This window comes from Uloborus diversus, chromosome 5, assembly GCF_026930045.1.
Source record: "Uloborus diversus isolate 005 chromosome 5, Udiv.v.3.1, whole genome shotgun sequence".
NCBI lineage: Eukaryota > Metazoa > Arthropoda > Arachnida > Araneae > Uloboridae > Uloborus > Uloborus diversus.
In genome coordinates this window covers 40,179,856-40,204,567 of record NC_072735.1, presented here as the reverse complement: position 1 = coordinate 40,204,567, position 24,712 = coordinate 40,179,856, and the positions used below count along the sequence as shown (strand labels likewise).

The following is a 24,712-nucleotide window of genomic DNA, read 5'->3' as shown; positions in this document are numbered from 1 at the left end:
TTATTTTGCTTTGATTATGAGTCAGTAACCCGTGGAATTTCGGTAGATTAGTCCAAGTGAATAATTAGAAGCGTCTTAAATTAATTGTTCAGAATAATTTCGAATTGAGGAATTATTTGATCAAGCAAAGATATTCCTAAGAGACAAAATAGAAAAATGCTCTGTCATTATAGTATCAGTTTAAAATCTCTAAACACCATTCGAAGAGAGCAAATATTCATCTCTTCGATTCTGTCGACATTATTTGCAGGTACCCGTACAACCAATGCACTGCAAAAAATAATTGTTGTTTTTACAGTAATATACTGCTTTTTCCTACAGTTTAATACTGCTCTTCTAAATAACAGAAAAAAACTGTAAAACTGTTTTAGATTGCGCAAAACGGTGCGCAAAAGGCGAGAAACTAATGAATTCAAAGTATCGACAGCCATGTTAGTTATTTTTCGGGTGTGCTGAGACAGGACTGCTCAGCTGTAATCCAAGTTAAAGGTAAGTGCTAGTAATATTATTCATTCCCTTTTCTCAAAATGTAGTTTTTTTTATCATCGATAATGTATGTAAAATAACAGTATTTATTTTGAAATCATAATTCGTATTCCAATATTCGTTGACGTTGACTTTGCAATTTCTTTTAGTTGCTAAGTTGTAGCGATTGCTTTATAGCAAAAATCCGAGTAGTTGTTGTGATTCTGAATATTTTACTGCCCATATGATAGTTTTTAAACATTTTCTGAAACTCAAATTTGATTTAAAAATAAATCAGTTCCTTTCTTTATCGTTTTTAAAGTTATTAGAACATTAGATTTTGTTTACGATAATATTTTGTGTTATATAGCATGTGAGTACTTAAAATTTAAATTCTTATGTCTTCTAGTAAATTTTTAGCGAATCGCGATTGACTTCTTCCTTCTGGTTTTTTTTTCTTTCTTATGTTCAGTTTTAAATTCTTTAACAGTTTGCATTTAACCATTTTATTGATAAACTTTACGTTATAGCAATGTAAATAAATAAAATAACAACGTGACCGAGAGACATGCAAACTGTATCAAGTTTAATGATATTTTTGTTGAAGAATTTGCCATTCTGAAAGACTCAAAATTCTCTGAAATCTGGAGCCAGCTTTCATACTTATCTAACAAAACTAAAATAATTATAATTAAAAATAATCATCAATGAAGCACTCCAAAAAAAAAAAAATAAATAAATAAAAATAAGCATCTTTAGATACAAACACGAAACCCTTGTGTTTTAAAAGTTTTATATTTGCGTCAGTAAGAAATTAAAGTTTTACTTCTGGAAAAATGCACTAATAGCATTGAAACTTGTCAACTTAAAAATAATTTTAGAAACCATATTCAATGGCACTCGATGGGAGGTCACGGGAAGTCACTATGACCTCCCCAAAACTGCCATATTGGGAACACTTTGTCTGCCGATTCGGAAAATTTGGGGACATAATTGTAACGATTCAAATTTTTGAATTCTCGAATGTCCAAATTTCATTAGATATTGTACTTAATTGTGCGTACTTAATTTGTGCATGCACCAGTATTTTATTAATCGGCAAATATGTAAGTTCCGTTCGACAAATTGAGATTTGTCATATTTTCTTCGCCTTGAAGGACATGCTCATTTAGAAAAGTAGATACCTAGAACTACAGTAGAATTTGAAACTCTTTTAACCTTGAAATCGTCAGTTTCCTTATGTTTTAACTTTAAGAACCCTTTGAGTCTTAAAGTTTGGTATCAATGCGTTTATGATGAAGACAAAAACTATATTATAAATACTGAAAAATGTGATTCTGTACTTCACTGTCTTTCACTGGATATAAAAAGTAAAAATATGTCAGATTGTTATCCCCGTAAAAAGAAAAATTGCAGAATTTCGTTTAAACCTGTAACGGAGATTCAAGCCAAAGCCGGGTAAGATCTTTTGCATTTAAATGCGATGGGTTCCTTAGCAGTTGAGTTCTTTAGGGGGGGGGGGATTATTTTCACAATAATAGACGATTTTTCAAAAAAGTGAGGTTTTCGAATACTTTGTCAGGTTTCAAAAGAGAACAGAGAAAATTACGGGAAAGATTCGATTTCAAAAAGAAACTTCTGAACACCCGGTTTGAAATTTAAATTAGCGACCAAAGCATAAGAATCAAAAAAACCAACAAATCCTCCATTTAACAAAGTAGCGTCATAGAACATTATAACTAAACATTAATGAATGGAATTAGAACACTTTTAAATGAATCGGGTTTGCCTCAGCAGTTTTGAGCCGAATCAGCTATGTGCTTCCACTACTTACGGACTAGAGCGGTTTTAAAAGGAAGAACCAAAACCTTTTTAAAACTATTTGAGGGAAGAAAGCCATCTATTAAACACTCCCGTGTTTTTTGGCTGTATTTCGTATATTGCACTTCTAAAACAGAAAATAAGCAAATTGGATATGAAAGCTAAACAGGGAGTCATGGTAGGATATGCGTTTTATATGAAAGGTTATAGAATTTGGGATCTCGAAAATAGTGAAGTGACAGAAATGCTGAATGTTAAATTCGATGAAAATAAATTCTGGGCGGGAAAAAAATAGGAACGGGAAACAGAGGTATACCGTTTTATTTCACTTCTGAGTAAATCTGAAGTAGAAGAAGAATATCCTGAAAATCATGAAATAGCATGTTATGAGAATTAAATTGGTTGAAGAAATACCAAGGCAAAGCATATATTGACACGACGATTCTAAAGTCCGAATCGTGAAACCGAGGTTAATTGTTCTGAAAATAACATTGAATATGATCCAAAATATTTTGATTTCATTTCTGATGATAATTCAAGAAAAGTATCAGATTCTGATGAAGATAGGGGGGATAATTCAAGTAAACTAGAAACTAACATTTCCGAAGATGTAATTCCTTCGAATTTGAAACAAAGTTTGAGAATGCCAGAAAGGGAAGATTGGCAAAACGCAACAGAACAGATGAGCAGAACGAAATAATTCGCTTCAAGGCCAGACTGGTAATTTTAGGTAACAACCAGCTATTGGGGGGGGGGGGATACTTTTCGCAAGTGTTCTCTTCAGTAATTTCCTTTCCTTTGGTTCAGGCTTTCTTTTCAATTTTTGTGTATAAGTTACATTGGGTCCATTTCCGAGCAGATGTCTGCAATGCGTATCTATATGCGGATTTAAAAGAAGAGATTTGTGAGACAACCTGAAGGGTTTGTCGGTCCCTGAAATATAAATTTTGTCCGTAAACTGAATAAATCATTTTTATTCTGATACAGATTACGCCTCAAATCAAGACGACTGGAATATAATGGGGGGGGAGGGGCGCTTGTAATGTTTTTGGATAGGGTACGAATAATATGGTGTACATTCAAACAAAAATACGTAGCACTCTCAACGATAGAAGCAGAGTATATTTCAGTTAGTGAACAATCTAAGGAAGTTATGTGAATAAAAAGAATTTTAAATGCCACGAAAAGAATTCAGTATTTTAGACTGATTGTCACAGTATAGAGTGCTATTAATCTAGTTGCGATCGATTTTTCTAGTTCTGCAAGAAAAAATTGCAGAACTAAGCAGATTGATGTGGGGTACCATTTCCTACGGAATTTGATTGATGAAAATGAATTTGGAATAAATTTTGTTGAGAAACTAAAAATAATTTAGCTGATTGTTTCACAAAACCTTTCTGTATTGAAAATTTACGTAAAGCTTGAATTGCAATGACATATTTTTCTAGAGTTTTTTTTTTGAAATGTCTCAATTATTCCATTATGTTTAAGCTATAATTTGTGCACACAAACGGATGGACTATAATATTTTTTAATTTTTTATTCATGTCTTAATGTATTTCCTTTTTTCGGTGTGCTGGCGTGCCAAGAAGGGGGAGATTTGCTAGCGAATATTTTGTTACTGTCCCTCCAGCGCACGAAGGAAAAACAATTGTAGTTGATTTCATTTTGAATTTGTGCCTGGTGATATGGTTGCGGTTAGGTATTTCGGAAAAATTTAAACTATAAATTTCATTCTAGCCGCCTGAATTTACTTCATTTAAATTTATTCACTAATGCAAAATCATTTCTTTATTTTTAGTGGTATGCAAATGTAAAGAACTACGTAACTTGTGACCAGAACTGAATGGAATAATGGTTGTCTCATTTTATCAAGATAACAGTTCGCGGTTGTGCTCCGCTTGGAATTTCAAATAAGCCTCTAGTCTGAACGATGTGCGATAATTCACTTAGTGACATGAATGCCGGCAACGAAAGTTTATAAGTATCTCTTTTCATTTATATTTTTGTGTTTTCGGATGTAGTTTGTAATTACCAATGCTTTTGAGTTTTAAAGCGTTCTTAGCCACGTAAGCCTATTCGACGGTCTGCGTGCCATATTGGACACCTGAAGCTGATTTTTGTGGCCCGTTGTCAGGTTCTATGTTACAATCAAGAACTATCTTTTGGAAGAAGTTAAACTCAATTTTATTTTGTTTTGATTAAAATGTGATCGGTCATACAATTTATTTAATTCTGAATTTTTTAAATTTGTAATTCAATATTATATTTTACGGGTAATTGAATATTATCACTTCAAGAATCACCGGAATATAGAAATTTCTGTTGCTAGAGCTAAATTAGACGTAAATTTCTTTCATTATTATTTTTTTTTAATTTTCCAGTAAATTTTGGAACACTGATTCTTTGTTTTTACATGTTATTAAAATCGAAGGAACCAAAACAGAATGTTAAAAGTACGATGTATTACAGCGTATGAAACTTTCTTCGCATATTCAGACTTGCAAATGTGAACATGTTTAAATCTACAGTTAAAAGTGGTGCGATCTTCCGGCAAAGCATTTTCAAGAAGGATAGCATTGTTTATAACAAGGACGGTGGGCCAAATGTGGACTTGCAATTCCTTAATCATTAGAACTGGCCCTACCAGATTTACTCTATTTTGACATGTTTGACTATTTATTATTTTGTTGAAAACTTTAAACTTTTCTGACCGAATTTTCATTTTTTGCTGAATTTACTTTAACTAAGCCATTTTGATTTTGGGAATATAGAATTGTTTCTTCCAGATTTCAGGTACATTCCGAAAAACTTAAAGATAAATTGCCTAAATCCTCGCAAAAAAAAGTGCCACTTAAAAAAAAAGCCGCTGGTGGCTTAAATGGGGACATCGATAGTTGTTCAAAACGGGTGTCGGGGCGGGGGGCTTCCCCATTTTGAAAGACATAGAATATACATGAAACATCATAAATTATGCTTAAATATTAAGACATATATAAGATAGAATGTTCTTACGATATTATTTTATTTCAACTCAAATGACTCTTCAATGTGATTTCTTTGAACTTAAGGAAAAATCTCCAAAAAATTAAATTTTAACAATATAATAACACAATTATGGATTAAAATGCTATTAAATTTCTTTTATATAATTAAATTTCTAATAATGGGCAGCTGTCAAAGAAAAAGAAAATGAAGCTGGTATCAGTTGAACATACCTCGAGTTGTTAACAAGTGTTGGAACGGAATATGGGTTACAAAAAAAAAAAAAAAAAAAAAAAGAAAGTAAAAACATCTACGGTTTTCAATGCTACTGTAGCAACTTGGGGGGGGGGGGGACTAAAAGAGGCTAGATACAGTATTCATTGTTTTGAATGAATACCCCAATATTTCCCAATTGGTTGTCCTAAACTTCGACCTTGCTAAATTTTCTAAAAAAATATTTCTCTACCTTATCCTTATTTTCGTTTTGAAGTAAACATATTGCAATTCGATAATCTGGAGCCTATTATAAGAAGAGACTAGTTTCAAGTTGTATCGTCCTTAAAACATTTTAATTTTTTCTTTAGGCCAAGATGTTAGTCCCATTTCGGAAAACTTTCCGCTGCTTTTTTTTTTAATTCTTCACTTATAGAAGGAGTTACTCTCCCGATCACTTCAGTTAGCCGATCAAAAAAAAAAATAAAATAAACATTATTCTTAATCAACAGTCTCATATGTAATTAAAAATCCTTCAAAAATGCCGAAAATTAAAAGGATTTTTCTTTAAATTGTACTTCAGAAACCAGTACAAGTGCGTTTCTTTGTATGGAAGAAAAAAACTGTAAGATATTATTTTCTTTCTTTTTTGAGTTCTTATGTAAAGTATCCAGATTAAGTCTACTTTAATTAGACATTAATAATCACCGTTACAAATGCTTAGCTTGCAAATTGCTGCCAAAAAATTTTTTCTCTCCTTAAAACAGCATAAGTGCTTAACTGGTTCCTGAAATAAAAGGTTCAATTACAATTTAGGTATATGTTGAGAGGTTTCAAAATAAAAGCAACTCCCAAGGCAATTTCAGATCATTCAGAGTCATAATTTTAATCATTTTAGGGCGTATTTTTATACCTACGTAATTTGATTTTTCCATGGATGTTTTTTGATGTCTACAAGTTTTATGAGATTCTAACAATTTTTTATTTTGACAGATGCTTTCATAATATAAGTTCTAATGATGGCACCGAAGTCGGCTAAGGTGTCGCAAAGAAGAAGCAAGTTTGTGATGTAAAAACGCTGACCTTGAAAAAATTAGCATTCGATTTTAAATGAATTTCTGCAATTTCACTGTAAAAACTACTAATCGATATTCAAAGGTGATGTATACGAAATAAAATAATTTGGCAATTTTTATTGGTGTGAATGTTTCGTTTTTTCTCATGAAAACATTATAACAGAATATAAAGTTATATAATTTTTGGAGTAGTAAAACCAATTTTTAACTTAATACTAGTAGTGATAAACCTGACAGATTTTATTATACTAAGTGAAAAATTGTTTCTGTTTTGTTCTGCTTTGGAATTTTGAACCGTCATATATTTGTTTTCATCTATGAAAATTTTAAAAGGCTAATAGGATAAAGTATTATCTAATTTATAATAATCAGTTTACAATAAAAACCATTCTGTGCAGTCTCAATACTGCACATATGGTGTGAAAAGAAGTTGATTTGTTACTAGTATTTCTGAAATACAGTAGGTCCATATGCAACTTATAACATTAAAAAAAGAAAACCATAAAAATATTCTGTTTTACCAGAAAAAGAAAAATAAATGCACTGAATTGCATGTATAAAGTTAAAATAAGCTTAAAAGTTTAATGGATTGCATACAGCAAAACATTTCCCACGTTATGCTGCACATTTCAGCAACTCAATGCTGGAAGTGAAAAAAGTACTTTTAGTGAAGATACGATGTATAGTATTTTCAGTTATGTATAAAAAACTTTCTAATTTTTAATACCTTCATGGATCAAAAAGGTTTGTTTTATGAAAACGCTATAACTGTTCTGAAAATAAAGCTTCAGACCATATTTTGCAATTTCCTTCTATTTGTAAATTTTTAAGTTTGCAATAGAGCTAAAAGTTTTTTGTATAAATGAAAATGCGCCACTTTTTCTTCTTTAACAGGTATTTGTTTTGTGTGCAAGGAAAATATCAATAAAACACATATTTAACAGCAGTTAATTATTTTTATGTAAAAGGCTTTTATATTTCTTTACTTGTCGCTTTTCATAGCCTAAAACATTATTTTTTTTTTGTTGAAAAACTTTAGAAAAGGAACCGATTTCGTATGTAGGCTGATTTCTACTACTTACATACAAAATCAATTGCTTTACTTTTCTAAATTGTTCTTCAGCTGTAAAAGCAGTGATTTCGACTATGAAAAGAAACAATGATAGGGTGAAAAAACCCTTTTGCATAAAAATTGATAACTATTTATTTTATGGTTTACTGCTGTTAATTTTACTGTACAAATCATTTTTTAAACCGTATACTACTGCTGCTTTTATGGCGCAATTTAGCTGATTCCGCAGCATAATACTGCTAACTTTACAGTTTCATACTGTTAATTTTGCTGGGCAATTCCGTTAAAAAACAGTATATTACTGTTAATTTTACGTATTATCTCTGTTAAATTTACAGGTTAAGTCATTCCTAAAACAGTATATTACTGCTAATTTTACAGTTAGATACTGTAAGCTTTACAGGGCAGTTCCATTAAAAAACAGTATTTTACTGCTAATTTTGCAGTTAATCATTGTTAATTTAACAGGGCAATTCCATTAAAAGACAGTATATTACTGCTAATTTTACAGTTAGATACTGTAAGTTTTACAGGGCAGTTCTATTAAAAAGCAGTATATTACTGCTAATTTTACAGTTTATCGCTGTAAATTTCACAGTAAAAGTCTGTTATAAAACAGTATATTACTGCAAATTTTACAGTTTAGAATTGTAATTTTTGCAGTTTTTCTTTGGAATGCGAGCTGCCAGTATTTTACTGTAAAAACAGCTTTTTTTTTGCAGTGTGGGGATAAATTAGTAAACATAGAGCTGCTCAGTGTTTTGAGATAAAAGGGTGCAAATAGCATATTTAGGTTTGGAAGCAGTGGTAGTAGATAGATATGGTAAGTGGGTTAGATTTCAACGCTTAATTAAATTCAATAATGGGAAACAAACATTAAAAACAGCAAATTGAGTTTTAAATTGAGTACGAAGATATAGTTTAACCAAGTATTGATTTCTGCCACAACGGAATTGGCAGCTAAGTAAAATCTGTTTTTAGCATCAAAAGGGCATTGCATTATTTTTAGATGCTATGTCCTTTTCCAGTTACTGTGTTTTGGGTGTTCCTTTTTGTTGGTAAAAATTCGGGAATTTTTCCTGATAAGTTTTATGTTGTTTGTGAATGTATTCAGTTGAATACTAGGAAAGTTCATTATATAGTGCAAGTTGTAATGAGTAGATAATGTTTTCTAAAACAATTGTGCATTTACTGAAAATGCGTAACTTAAGATTATAAATTTAAATGAGAAAGTTGTTGTTAAAGATATAGAATTACACAGTAAACTGCTTTAGGTTTCAGCAGGAAAGATATTGAAATGAAAAAATAAAAGAAAAACAGTTGGCATTTATTTATATATCTTGGAAATTTTCTCCCACTAATTATGATGCAAACTTTTATGAATTGTGTGTATATCTATGACAGAAAGAGCAATCATCTTACAGGTAAGTAGTAATTTACAAGAATACGAGTAAAATGATAATTTAATATATATATATATATATATATATATATATATATATATATATATATATATATATATATATATATATATCACTACTTAGGTTAAATTTAGTAAATTAAATTTACTTTTCAATGAAAAATTACTTAATGTTTTCATTATAAAAATGACATCATGCCAGTACTAAGTAGCCTATAAATACCTACAAGTAATTCCAGTTCTACAAACTTCTATAATTAAAAGAAAGTCAAAAACAAAAAATAACAGACTTTTAATGTACACCCTAGTGCAAATTAATGGAATCAAGCTATTTTTTTTACAAAATCACTTTTATTTAAATCATTTAATTATAAAATCAAAATCACCACTTAGCACGCAGTCGTTCCTTTTTCTGTAGTTGCATTTTCACTCTACTGGGCAGAGATTCAACTAGAGTTTGCACTTTTCTCTGAGTTCTTGATCTCTAAGCCATATTTTTCGCAAAGCACAAATCATTTTTTCTTTTGTTGTGCAATCAGATTTTTACTCAATATCACAACGGCCTGCCCCTTCCGTGGAAAAATATCCACGCATAACAAAGAGATAAAAAATATGACCGGATTGAGAAAAACAGCAAAATATGTAGAAATTTATAACACTTAAGGGTCTGTCCACAGTGACTGACGTTACTATTTGACTCAATTTTTAACTTATAAATTCAGCACTGTCTTGAAATTAAATTTTGTTTCTTCTGAAATTGATCTAAAATATCATGATACGGTACATCACTGCCCCCACACTTGTTTTCAGACTTGAGGCCTTTTTTGTACGAAATTAAGGGGAGTAAAAAAACGTGACTGATATTACACAGAAGATACATTGAAAAAAGTGACTTATGTATGATTTGAAATTCTCTTCAAAATAATAACGTTAAATCAAAACAGATTTATTTCCCTTAAAATACAGACTTTAGATGAAAACACTTTGTTTTATGGAAAAAAACTTAAAAACTGGAAGTATAAAAATTATTTAACACCTGTGACTGATGATACAAAGATTTTGCGACTGATGTTACATTTACAATAAATTGTTGCAATTATAAAATATTTCCCCTTGAAAAAAAAGCTAGCATATGTTTTGTGTAAAACTAAAATTGAATTTGAATTACAAGAAAAGTACATTTATAAAGTTTTAAAAGTTATATTTTTGATGTATTTCATAAAATAAAAAGTCCTTTTGCATTTATTACATCTAGTGCACTAATTATTTTATTCCGTTCTCATGTGAATAATAAATTTCATTTCATATTAACAGACTATTTCATTGTTTTACTGCTTGAATCTTGAAAATTACTAAATAATCCTAGTTTTCAATTTCAATGCATCTAACTTGTAGCGATGCAGTTGTTTGTCATATTCTTCAAGATCCCGTTCTCCAGTTGCAGTCAACAATTTTGGAACATGTTCTGCTGGAAGTGATTCCCTCCTTTACTGTAAAGAAGAAGGGTTGTTGCTAAACACTTGCTACAGCTTCTGAATTTAAAAATAAGTATTACTCAAATGTAACTCCTTATAACATGATTGCAAGTCCGATGGTGATAACTCTGAAATTTACATGAGGATGTGACATTTAGAAATATTTCTGTATCGATGATGTAGCACTTTTATTCATATGTTATGAAGAACTAGGAGTATCTGTTTGTCAAATTTCATGCTGGAAAACCTTTTTACTGCAATTTTTTTTTTGTGAAGATGTAACAAAAGACTAGCAGATTTTACCAATATATTGTTATTTCAAAGAGGGATAATGCAGCTGCTAATTTAAACCTGGGACTTCAAAACTTTAAATTTGTTCTACTCTTGTTCTACTTCTTCACCTAATTTCTCTTTTTAATTTTATTCTGAACTAAGTTTGGTAATCTTCCTAAGTTTTTTAGAATTATTTTATTTATTTCTTATCATCCGCTCTGTTTAACTTCTACTATGTTTCACTCTTTGTAATTTTTATGTTTTCCTTTTTTTCTTAATTCATCTCGATTCCGTTTTAGCGTTTCTGAATCAGTTAATGCCTTTTGTGCAATTTGTTTGAGATTTCTTAACGAAGAGAGAAATGAGACTGATGTTACTGTGACTGATGTTACATATTTTAAGTAAATTTTAAATAATTAAATGCAACAATTTCTAAATATTTAAGGTATTAATATTAAAGATATCATCCTAAATGAAGAGAATATGACTTTTTATAAACTTATGTTTATTTCTGTTTAAGCAATGCAAACTTCTGTACAATTTTGTGACTGATGTTTCATTAGTATAAGTCTAGTTTAAAAACAATTGTTACAAGACAATTATAACAGTTTAAAGTTTCTTTGTTGATCTAATCTCTCAATATGTAAACTAAATTGCAATGAAAAATAAGATTGTAGACCTAATAGTTAATTTCCTAAGTAAAAAAAAAATACTTTTTGAACCAACGACACATGGGCATACAACTGGGCACAATACAACGACGCATGGTTACTGAGTAGTGTTGTCAAAATTTGCCTATGCAACTTACGAAAAATGTGTTTATAACTTTTTTGCATAGTTTTTTACCTCATACGAAAAAAAAAAAAATTACTGATACGACGAAGTTTTTTTTTTTTTTGCTGTGATGTCCCTAGTTTCATAGACATGCCCTTAAACAAAACACAATATTTATGACAAAAAGAAAAACGTGAGGTTATAGCGCCTAATCAACCGGTAGGCTAAACACTGTTATAAACAAAGATTGAACAACCTAAAAAAATCGAAAATTAAAAATTCCGAACTTGATTCCATTAATTCGCACAAAGGTGTATTATTTTACCTTTTTGATAAGTGTTAAAAGGTATTCAACCATACTTGCTTAGTTACACGTGAGATACAATTTTAAAAATATTTATGCAAATTAAAACAAATATATATTTAAATAATGATTTTGCTACTGCTGATGTTTTTTTTAAGTAATCACGACTGCTAATTATTTTCATTTGACCGTCCTTGATGTCCGATTCCTTTTTCAACCCCACCGTCCTCTGCAGGCGCGATTCCTCCCGGTAGCCGCTGTTCCTGGTCGGTGGCGTCCATATCTTAGACATACGCACGCTCATACACATTCACACACACGCACACACGTGCCTTCACACGCATACACACACGCCAACGTGCATACACACAGGCTTACGCACACACACAAGCCTACACATACACAACTATTCACACATAAACGCTCAAGAGGAGGGACAGGAACCGTTTCAAGAAACAAGCGAGAGGGATGATAACCAATGAGTCTGTCGCTACTCTTGATTGCGAAAAACATAATTTGAATTCAAAATTTCAGAATTCAAATTAATTTTGAAAATTCGATTTTTTTTTAGTAACTTAGGGTGAGAAAAAATTCAAGATTAAATAAGGAATAAGGCAAAAAAAAGGGGGGGGGGACTTTAAACTAATAAAGACATAGCATCATCTTTGTTAATAAAAAAACTCATTTTAACCTATTTCGTCATTGTATTCCAGTAAAAAATACAACTACTGCACTAAATAATTAAAGAAGAGCAAAATAGTACAACGGTTTAATTCAGTTCCAGACATACTGCATAAAGACAGGAACATAGGTAACTCGTTTAATAAGTTTGCTAAACCTATTTTCTTAAGCAGAAGAATGATTGAAAAGGGATGGGTTTGAGACTTAATCTTGTTATGTTCTGTTCTAAAAAAAGAGCGTTAGTCGGGAATTAAATTTCTCAGACTTTGAAAAACTACTTCTGGAAATCCTTTTTGTATATATTTTGCATGCATTTTATGCGGTTTTCTTTGAAGTTATAAAAATTACCGTCTGAACTCCAGCTATTTTTTTTTATTTAAATTTACAAAAAATAATGATTAAAAAAAGAAAAAAAAAACCTCGGTCTGTACACACGCTTTCACCGCCTTTATTGATGTGCGAATCATATGTTGTTGTTGTCGTAGACCATAAAATAAAATAAATTATGATGAAAAATAGGTAATTTTTTAATGTCCGTTACATATTCGGAAAAGATATACTGGGAAATATAACACCACTGCCTTAATCTGAACCAACTATTTCTCAGTCTGGCAGTGATTATAATGTTCATACTTTTTAATATCATTTGCAGAATTCTTATGATTTTTCATTCTTAGTCTCATACGAGTAGTAGCTGTGTTTTCTTTATTGTTTAGTTCAGTAATTTGGAATTGAGTTTTTATACTGGAGAGATTATAATTTTAGATTAGAATGGGGTCGTTTTCGAAAATTTAAAAGTATTTTTTATGAAAGAGCGTGCTTAAAAGCATAGGAGTTGACAATTTTTAAAATAATTTGATAAAAATTAATATTTAAAAAAAATATTTTAACCGGTGCGAAGATACTTTCCTTTTTTACGCTTCTGCACATGACATCACAAGTGATGAAATGCCGTTCACTGATGTCATTTGCGCAGAGTGCAACACTTAATTCGCTTCTGAATTATCATTAAAGGGAAACGCGTTAGACAGCAAGCATAAATATAAAGCGTGCCAGTGGAGTGCGTGCCAAAGTTCATCACTTGTGACGTCATAAATCACTTGTGACGTCAAGTCTTATTTGAAAATTCGGACACTTAAAAAAGTAATTAAAAATTAAACGTTTTGAAAATAAAAGTTGTCCCTCCTCCAGATTTTTTTTCCTTATTCTATCAACTTCTGTGACTAAAAGTAGTTCATTTGACTGTTGGAAACAATTCCATTAGGTAGGAATAAAGATTGATCAAGACTTATGGCATTTTTTTGTCAGAGATACGCTATTTCATGAAATTCCTGACCCACATGAGATAAATTGCGAATGATATGTAACATGTTTCTGCACACATAAGTATCCAAAAAGTCTATACTTGAATCACTAAATGTTTCGTCCCGTAGTATATAATTACGATACAAATTTATAAAAACACGATAAAATATATTTACGATTTTCTAAAATATCAAGATATTGCTAGCTACTACTTAAGCAATCCTTAGCTAAAATAAAACAACTATGTTCGTTTTTCTTTAGTATTATTAATTACTAGTGGTACCAGCACGACTTTGCCCGTAGCACCATAATGCTTCAGACTGTTTGCAAGTCCTTACTAGTTGCTCTTCTGTTGGCATTGATTATCCAAATAAGTTTTCTTTCCATTCTTGAAAACATTTTGCATTTTCTGCCACATTTTTCCTGCCCCTTTGTATGACAACTGGTATGTTTTTTTTGACAGAAAAATTGATTCTGATGAGAGTTTTTTCGGGAAATATTAAGTTTTTTCGCAATTTCTCTTTGTGAAAAGTTATTTTGGCGTAGTATGCTGCTTTCTTGCTTGGTGAGAGGTCAGGCAGCTTATCCATTTCACAAAATTCACCAAAATCAATTTTCGTCGGGGAAAACGTAAAAAGATCACTAAAAATGTTCCTGAAAACAAATGTGCGACACAAAATCACTCATAAACTTATTATTTTGATGGTCCTAGTGCAAAAACACATGGAAAAAAAAACTTCTCGCCACTCACAGCTGCAGAAACAGTTTTGAAAACAACAGCCATACATAATGGCGGATGTCATCATATAGGACCAGGGAAGGGGAACTCAAGTAAAACAGGAAATTTTAAGGAGAGATAATGTATACTGTCGTGTGCAGGTAAACGGCAGTATCTACAAAAAATAGTTTTTGAGATATTGAAGAAACGCGTTTTTGATTTCCCACAAACATCAATAAAATATTGAAATTTGATTTTAGGCTATTCTATATGTTTATATCGAAGTATTTTTTGGGCAGTTTGTATCATTTTGATTTTGCAATCAAAATTTTAGTAAAAGCAGATACTGCCGTTTACCTGCTCTTCGCAGTAGTAATTTTTATGCATTTTTACTGGTAATCAGCAGTAACTGCACAATGTACTATTGAATGACCAATAATTATAAATTCAACATAATACGGAGTAGATATGTCATTACGAAGTATATTTATTGCAATGTTAATAATATATTTTATTTTAAAAAATAAATAAATACCGTGTATACACTTGACATAAATTTAATATAAATAAATTAAATGTAATTTAAAAATAAAATAAAAAAATATACATGCATATATATATATATATATATATATATATATATATATATATATATATATATATATATATATATATATATGTTGGTTGTACATTTATTATTAAAGAGAACATAATTTAAATAGGGTATCGACCTACATCCACTTGATATAAATTTATTTCAAAACACATTTACGTACCTCCTCAGATACCAGATATACTTACTGATTTAAACAGTTCTTGCTACAACGAACTCATTTTTGCGTTTTACCTTTTTAAAAACTCTGAATAGAAAAAAACTTCAGTAGATTTTTTTCTTTTTTTTTGCGCATCTACTAAATCTTCTGTCATGTTTTTTCTTAATTGGAATACCTAAAAATTGCGAACGAAGGGGGGGGGGGGGATCAGACATAGAAGTGTTCAGATGAAAATTATTTTTTAGGAAATAAAATTCCTTAAAATGATTATCTTCATGATCCATTTTATAAAAGATATTCCGGGAACCTCGGCGAAACTCAACCTTGACGGTGTCCTCTATGTACGGTCTTGACAAGGATTTCAGCTTCCACTGAGATAGTTCTGCAGGGAAACCACGGATGTCATCTGTAGTCATGCTGATGACAGTCAATTTGTTGTTGTTGGAGGAAGTCACAACATGTTCAAAATCATGAAAATCAAATACATTTACTCAAAATTCAAATACTGACAACGAATAGTCGACAAGGCATATGTTTTGATTGCTTACGGCATTGTCGAAAACTCTTTAAGGTTCCTGCGTTGTCGCTTGGCAACTGGAAGATACTTTAGGCATTTTTAAAACTACGACAAATCGCTTGATGTTCCGCACTTTGCAATAAAGTAATAAATATACATGAAATCGTAGGCGACAGAAATGCTTCGAGTGTTAACAATGGCTCTCATTGAACCACTAAAAGTGCAGCAGCTTAGTCCACTATAATATTAAAATCTGTTCGCGTCTGTCTGTCTGTCTGTCTGAAGATCTATCTACTCGAGAACCGCTGCGAATCGAGAGTCGAACGAGATACCGATCAATTCGAAATTTTCCAAAGAAAACAATAGGACCAATCTCGTAATTGTGCGACTTTAATTAGCGGAGATATTAATCAAAACGTTAATTAACATAACGTTATTCAGGAATTTTTATTTCTTTCCTGTTGCCATTTTGCATATGCGTGAGCAAATAAAATTCTAATAATTGTTTTAAGAGATTTTTTTGGCTGCTGTCCAAATCTTAAAACAACGTTTCCATTTAGAATTTCATTTTAAATAAGTTTAAAATTTATTGTCCTATTCGGACATAGCCTTTATTTTATCGTCTGTCCTTTTTTATTTTTACATTCAACGTTCTTAACTCTTTTCAGCATATGAAAGCTGTTTCTTTAGCTATGTTTATTGATTGTAGTGTAAGTTTATCATTCACTGGCCTCATATTTTGGTACACTTAGAATGTACGACTAATTATGTTTATTTTATTGGACATTTCCCGTCACATGGGTGAGTTTTCGAATTGTAATAACTCTTTTTTCTTCCTGTTTCTATTTTTTAAATACAGTTTATATCGTTAAAAGAACATGTTAACTTAAGATATTTTGGATTTCTTTGTGAAACAGATTTAAACAAAAAAGATTGTATTTAAGGATTTTAACTAAAGCTAAATTGAAATGATCACTTGGTATTAAATTAATGCTTATTGGTAGTTATTTAGTCTTGGTGCTTTAGTTTCACGTAATCAACCAAAAAGTATGTGTCATTCTATGTAAAAAGCTTATTGTAATTGTACGTAAATAATTCAGATATAGTCTATCAGATGTAATTCATTTTAACGTGAGAACAGATTATAGTTGATAATGCATATATTTTCATCTTTTGTGCTAATTGAAAATACTCGTAACTTGTATCATTGATAACTATGATTAACGTTAAAGATATTTTTGCTAAAAATATTCTCTACTGGTGTTTTGCAAACCTTGCATTACGCGTAATTATTTACTCCTTAGCGCTTTAGAAACTGATGTCAGAATAATACAAAAACATCAATTTAACAGCTCTTTCATTTTTTAAGTAGTCGTGCAACGCCGGGCACGCAGGCTAGTATATATTAAAAATTGTGAAAAATGAAGTTTGCGACAGAACAAAACAAATGGAACAGAATCGTTCTGTTGCTACACGTTTATTCATCGTCTGCCAAGCATTACTTGTGTTTACTCGTATGTTATATTCTATAACTGTACATTAGTAAAAAATAGTTTTGTTTTATTGTTTTTAGAACACGGATATGAAGAACAAAATTTGTTTTTTTAAATGTTTGAGGGCTGTGAAATTACAAAACGTTTTCTTCGTTTTTATTTGAAATAAAGTATGGTTATTTTTCCCAAGTATATCCCCCCCCCCTTAATTATCTCTTTCGCTCAAGGACGAGAGATGTAATTCCCAAATTCTGCCGAAAGATAAAATACGACCTGGCACGCATACCTACATCGAATGAGAAGCGACTAGGAATCATTTTTAAAAATGCAATATTTTCTCTAGATTTGCCAAATCAGGGACATTTTCGAGAGGTCACACAATGACCTCTTATCGGGGCGTTACTGTTTGCGCTTAGTTGAGCTAAAAAGAAATCACGAAAACCGTTTATGCGTCTTGGTTCAAGTTTCATTTATGTTCCATTCTCCGGACAATGGTTATGGGCAGGTATAGAGCAGTAAGTACATACTGCTGATTACCCGCATAATGTAGCGATAATATCAGTTACTGCTTATCATCACTGATAAAAAAAATGCTTTTATTTAGCGCTAACGTTTCCGTTCTTCCGTGTGCAGGTAAAGAGCAGTAAGTGCATTCTGCCAATTACCTGCAAAATGAAGCGACAAAAGCAGTTACTGCCGTTTACCAGACCACGGAAGAAAGTTTTCGTTCTTCCGTGGGCAGGTAAAGAGCAGTAAGTACATACTGCCGACTTCCCGCAAAATGTTCCTAAAAAAGCAGTTACTGCTAATTACCACTGATAAAAAAAATGCTTTTTTTTTTTCTGCGGCAGCCAAATAAAAGTGTTTGTACCATAAAACTATAGTAATAAAGATTTCAAAAATGCAAAACAATGAAAATCGAAAAATCTGCAGTTACTGCCGTTTACCTGCACACGGCAGTATAGTACTTCGAATATTCTGAAAAATACATGATTAGGCTCTGAGAGGATTTAGAGTTTTTTTTTAACCGGAATACTCGATTTTCCCGTTTTTTACTCCTTGAGTCTAATAAATTTCACACTTCTGTAAGTTAGAGGATGCAGAATTTCAAGTTACTTCTAAGTTAGAGAATGCAGCATTTGAACACAACATCTAGGGGCACGTAAAGAATTCCCATATCCTCTCCGTATTAAAGTAGGGTATTCAAAATGTTAAAGATGTGTAAATATTTTTTTTCCTATAAATATATCTGTTATGTATTATATAATTATAGATTTGTTTTTCCTTTTTTTATGTTTTATTTATTTATTTATTTATTTATTTTTGTTTCGAAATAGTTGATCAAAGATTTAGTGTTGTACAATACTCACAGGAAATAAAAAGAAAATATTTCCGTTTAGTTAAAAATTGAAACTTCAATGAGTTTTAAACACAATGCCATACTCGGTATGAAGCTTAAAAGCAATATATAACATGAATAATCCTTACATAACAAAATATTCCTAGCACTAGATGGTGCTATAAAATTTTTCTTGTCTCTCCTGTGATCAAAACAGGCTACGAAACTTTAAAATGTGATACTGAGCAGAGTTATATATTTGGCAAAAAATATTTTCTTAGTGACACATATGCTGTACAATTTAGCTGGAACCGCATAGGTTACAAGCATTTCAATTCAATTGTGAAAATCGCATACGTTTCGTATTAAAGGGCTCATTGCACATGATGCGTCTCCTGTACTCTAAAATCGTATCCATATGAGGCAGTGAGAAGCAAAGGTGGATGTAAGAGCCAATATAAACTAGTATGTTGTGGCCATCACGAAATTTTCTTCTATATATTTCTTATAATTCTGATCCCTCCTCATGCTTGACGAGGAAGCAATATTCCCAAAAAAAAAAAAATACATACGCCAAAACTTGACGACCATCCCCATTTCCGGTTTATCTCAATAGCAAAGCAAAGAATGAAAATTGGCAATTATTTTAAAATCCTTACTTAAAATAATTACAAACAATTATTTGCTAACAAACACAAGATGGCAACAGTTTAAAAAGTTTAAATTACCGCAATTTTCTGGTCATTTTTTAACAATTAAAATCACATGAAATACGCAGAAGACAGTTCATTACGATTTATCTTCCTTATTGTTTTTTTAAAAAGCTATTTTTATTCACAAAAAAAAAAAAAAATCATTCCCCATGGAGCGATTGGCGCCAAAATTGAACCAACGCCTGTTTTCATGTGGATTCACATTTATTACAAATTTCATTCTGAACGAAACATTACTACTTGAGATCTGGCACTCACAGTGAAAAAATAAGAACGTTCGATTGCGCCACCCCCTTTTTAGCTATTGACGCCAAAATAGAATAATCTTTTATACCCTCTAAGGGTTAAATTTTGTCTGATTCCATTCATTATTTCTTGAGATACAGCAGTCACAGTTAACGGCAAGAAACGTTCTATAGCTCAACCCCCGTTTGAGCTATTCACATTAAAATTTAATCAGCACCTATACATGTTAGGTAAAATATATGGGCCAAATTTTGTTTGATTCCGCCAGTTACTTCCTGGGGAAAAGCGAGCTCGCATAACTCAAGAAACGTCGTAGTAAACTACCCCCCTTGAAGGAATTATAGCCAAAAACCAATGGGCACAAGTTTACATAGGGGCACATATGTGTACCAAATTTCGTTCGATTTCATGCGGTAGTTTTTGCTGTAGAGCGACCACAAAAAACTGGTCACACGCATACGTGACACACACACGGACACATACACGGACACACACACAGACACACACACACGGGCACACACACAGACACACACACACAGACACACATTTTCCAAAAATGGTTGAAATGGACTCAGCACACCTCAAAATGTTCGAATAAGTCGAAATTCGAAAATTTGCATGAATACAATGCTTTCTTCTATATTAGATATAGAAGAAAGTAAAAATATTGGAGAAAATCAGAACAAATGTTAGGTGAATCTCCCGTTCCGAGGCAAGGGATACTGTTAGTAGTCCTTTAAGGTGCTGCTACACAACATTATCAAGATAAAAAAATAACTGAAAATCTACCTCGGACGTTATCTTTATACATATTTTATTCAAATCTTGAAAATGTCCACTCACGTCTCTTTGCCTCACATTGCCTCGTGTGTGTGTTTCAGGCTTTTTCACATGTGCGTACCTTCCTATACGGACACAATATGAACAGTAGAAGACATTTTTAAAAATACCATTAAGTTTAAAAAAGTAACAAAAGAATCTCAAAACATCCTATGATACAAAGAAAACACTAGTTAATCATGGGGACATTTTTTCTCTAAGAAATTGAAAATATATTTATAAATAAAGAAATGAAATATATTCTTCACGTGGGACTCTTTTGCCAATTTTTGTCTCATTAATAACCTTTATGCTGCTTGACCACGGATTGTATGGAATTGGCAAACATCCAGTTGGGGCGACTCCATCTGAATGAGGGAAAAAATAAATTAATTATTTATTAATAAATTAATTAATAAATAATTAATTTTATGGGCGTATTCCGCTCATTTGAACAAGACTCAGCTTAATTTAGAGACTAACATACATCTGCAAACTCTGACATCCCTAAAAATCTAATAGATGCTTCCATTTCCGCGTGTAAACCGGATGTTTACCTTTCCATACAATCCGTGGTTAAAGAATACCAGAGAAAACAAACTTTTAAACACATTTAGCCGTTTCGAATAAATAAACTGTGTGTATTCAACAAGCTCCAGATCAACATAAAAATAATCCCCAAAACGCGTTCAATGTTCTCTATTAAAATGGGACATGATTTAGTTCCTGAAATACAAAACCTTAAATCATATTCATACGTAAATATAATTTTGTGTGAAAGTTTAATTTTGTAAAAAAAAAATTATCATATATGACTAGCCATATTTTTGAATATCATAATGGGTGTTACATAAACATTTGTTACACTAGTAGTTTTATCTATTTACGACGTTTAAATGTTAACATATCTGACTAGTCGCACATTCAAGATTAGAACGTTCAAGGGCCGTGGAAAATTTAGCTTTTTCAACAAAAATTAGTTTTCTAATGCAATTCAAAACTTGATATTTCCTCATATATAAAATTTTGAATCTTGCTGCTTTTAGTTAATTATTCCATTTTTTGCATGTGGAAGTATGGCATTTGTTTTTATAGTAGTTAACTTTAAACTCCATCAGTGATGCAACTTTATCTAATACTTCATCACCATGCCGAACAGTCTTAAGAATTAACAAAATGCAGTACAGTCATTAAAATGAAGTACGGATTCGAAGCTCCGACGCAGGCATATCACAATGCTACATGAAACACATCCGTTGTACCCATGGCAACCGAAGGGAATTTCTATAATATAAATAACGAATTCCGTTGCAATCTGCTTGAATTTCAAACTTTTTTAAAACCAAAAATAAACTTTGCTTGCTCAATCATTTCTTAGACTTTTGCTTAGTCTTTTTACATTCTTAGTCACGTATTCAGCGGACTTAGAATGTAGGAGTTTTCTTCCCGCCGGAACTTGAAATGAGAAACGAAGCGAATGGTTCAAATAAACAACGAATTCCGAATTTTTTGCTGCGAGCGTTTAGAATACGTAATGGCGCTGGAAAACTCTCCTACAAATGTCTGTATTCTTTTCAATTGATGTCCTACATTCGTGATGTTTGCATTGACAGATTTTTGAAGATTTTGCTGGGGAAAGTTTTTAGATTTGTTCGTTATTTGTCATTGCAGAATCAAAATTGAAGAAAACATGTTCTTTTCAAAACGGAAAGTTGTTCTGACTTATTTTTTTAGCAGCATAATAGCTTTACAAATTCTTGAGACATGAAATACAAAAGAAAAAAAACAACACAGCTATCATATTCGTGTTTAAATTGTTAAAAGTATTTATAGAAAACTGGGCGCCTTGGACATATTTGGACAACAAATAAAATAGTGCACTTTAGTATATTAAAGAAAAGTTATTTTTTATTAGAGCATGCGTGGGGAAGTGCGAAAAAATAATGTTGGCCTTTACTTTTATCATTATAAGTGTAAGCTCTTAAGGTACCGTTTGGAAAGGAAAATTATAAATTAAATTTGTGACCAAAAAAGGGGGTGGGGAACACATTATCACAGAAAAAATACCAGTTTCAATGAGCGATTAATAAATATACAACAAATTTCATAACCGAATCATAGAAGATTATTGTTAGCAGATCAACGTACATTTATGAATTTGAACTACTTTGTACAAAAACTTATGGTATTGTTCCATTATCTGCTACCACCACCTTCCGGTCCACCTAATAAAGTGTTTCCCAACACTTTTAAATCCGTCGCCCTCCTCTAGGGATTGAATGTTGTCTATACCCCCCCCCCTCCTCTTCTCCTTTAAAAAAAATGGCACTGTTCTTCATCGAGATTATTAAAAGCAAAAATACCTATATCAAAATTGAAGTAAAATGTACTAGATGATAAAACAATTTCATCGAATCACTCTTAAACTAAAAAAATAGGAACAGTACACGTTTAAGAAATCATGAGTTGCTTATTATCCTTACTTCGACAACTTACTTATCGAAGTTGATCTTCCTTTGGTTTTCAAATTACCACGACGATGAGATTAAGTCTATCTGTTTGATTTTAATATTTATTTTGAGGGACTCCCTTCTGTCGTTATGTTTCAAATTGATTTGCGGTTTGTTTTTATTTATTTTATTTTTTTCAGGGCTTAACTTAAGTAGATTTTATATTAAAGAACTGATTTCGTTGTTAAGTAAAATCAAGTGTTTTTCACGTGTTCACGTGTCTTCATGTTCAAATGTTGGATTAGAGTCATCGAGAGAAATTCATCTGAAAGGGAAAATTATTATCACCAAGTCATTATTTATCGCTCCTCACGGTGAAGTGGAACACAACTCTTATTTTGGAGCAAGACAAATCTTCTCGTTTTTGTGTTGTTGATTTGTGGAGAGAACAACATCAACTATTGAGGTAAAAACTATTTAACACAGTTGAAACTGCATGCTTGTTATTAACTCCAAAACCAAGCGTTGAGAGTCTAGACAAAAATCATAATAAGAAGTGAAATTTGTAATAAACCGCATCAAATACAGTTAGAGGGCTTTCACTAAGGATATTTTTCTTCTCTTTGGGGCTGCGTTTGGAGCACTACCTTTTGCAGACCTAGAGCGTTCCCGGGAAGAAAAAAAAAAGAAAAGAAAAGAAAAAAAAAAAAACAGCCATTCTTTTATGTAGCACCACTACCGTTGGATGCTTTTACCTCGATAATTTTGACGCCCAGTGCTCCCACCAGATGGATGCACCTGGACTCTATTTGCTGCGAAATTGCTCTAGGGGTTTAATTTTGCCAAGAATAATTTAAGGCAAACGAGGACTGAACCTGTACCTTTGGGCGTAAGAGACGAGCGTCTAACCACTACACCACTCTGTCGGCTCTAAGAAAGTTACACAGCTTAAAAAAAGGATATGTGATTAAAAGCAGGGAAAACTGCAGTGTTAACACCATAACTTCAAATTTGAAAATGGAAGTCGAACAGAAGAAAAAAAGATAAAAGAAAATAAGGCAAAGAGATAAAAGAAAAATTAAACTAGAAAAAAAAAACAAAGGCAGAGCAAAATGAAATAAATAAATGAATAAAATAATCATATCGAAGGCATTGCTAAAAGCAAAGATTATTTAGTCAAAATGTCCTGCACGAACGTCTCTGAACGTGACAACTCAGCTGTTGATCAACGCGAAAATGAAGCCTGCATTTTTTACAAAGATGATTCGCTGAATATAAAATGTTAAGTCCAATGCTCTAGCTACAGCAGAGGATCCTTCAATGCGTGTCTGAACTGCAAAGAAAATGGCAATGTCGATTGCAGTTATCACGTAAAAGAAATATTTCTCTGAATTTAGTCGTATTATGAACATTTTTATCGGTATGCCTGTTAATAAAGAAGACAATGTCAATGTAAACTGGTAACTGAAATTTTAAATAAATTTTATAATGTTGATATTTTACATTGTTTAGCTGTATTTGTTCATTTGTGTTTGTATATTGTTTGTATGTTTGTATCTATAGTCAAATGGCGAAAATGTCTTCAGGGTCATATTAAACTGGTAAACCATAAGTGGTTGTTATGGGGAACCCTGAGGTAACATTAAAATATTGTCTCCCGTTACCGACTATGATCACTAACAAAAGTTTGACAGCTTCATGTAGCCAGCGGTCCACAATTTGAAAACAGATTGCCCAAACCATTTAGCTATAAAATATTGAAATAATTCAAATGGAAATA

General features: G+C 31.6%; 1 protein-coding gene across 1 annotated transcript in view; it reads right to left on the bottom strand.

Moving 5' to 3' along the window:
• LOC129222552 (cell adhesion molecule Dscam2-like) overlaps positions 1-24,712 on the bottom strand; it is a 182,457-nt gene that overhangs the window by 123,563 nt on the left and 34,182 nt on the right. The gene's annotated exons all lie outside the window — the stretch shown is intronic.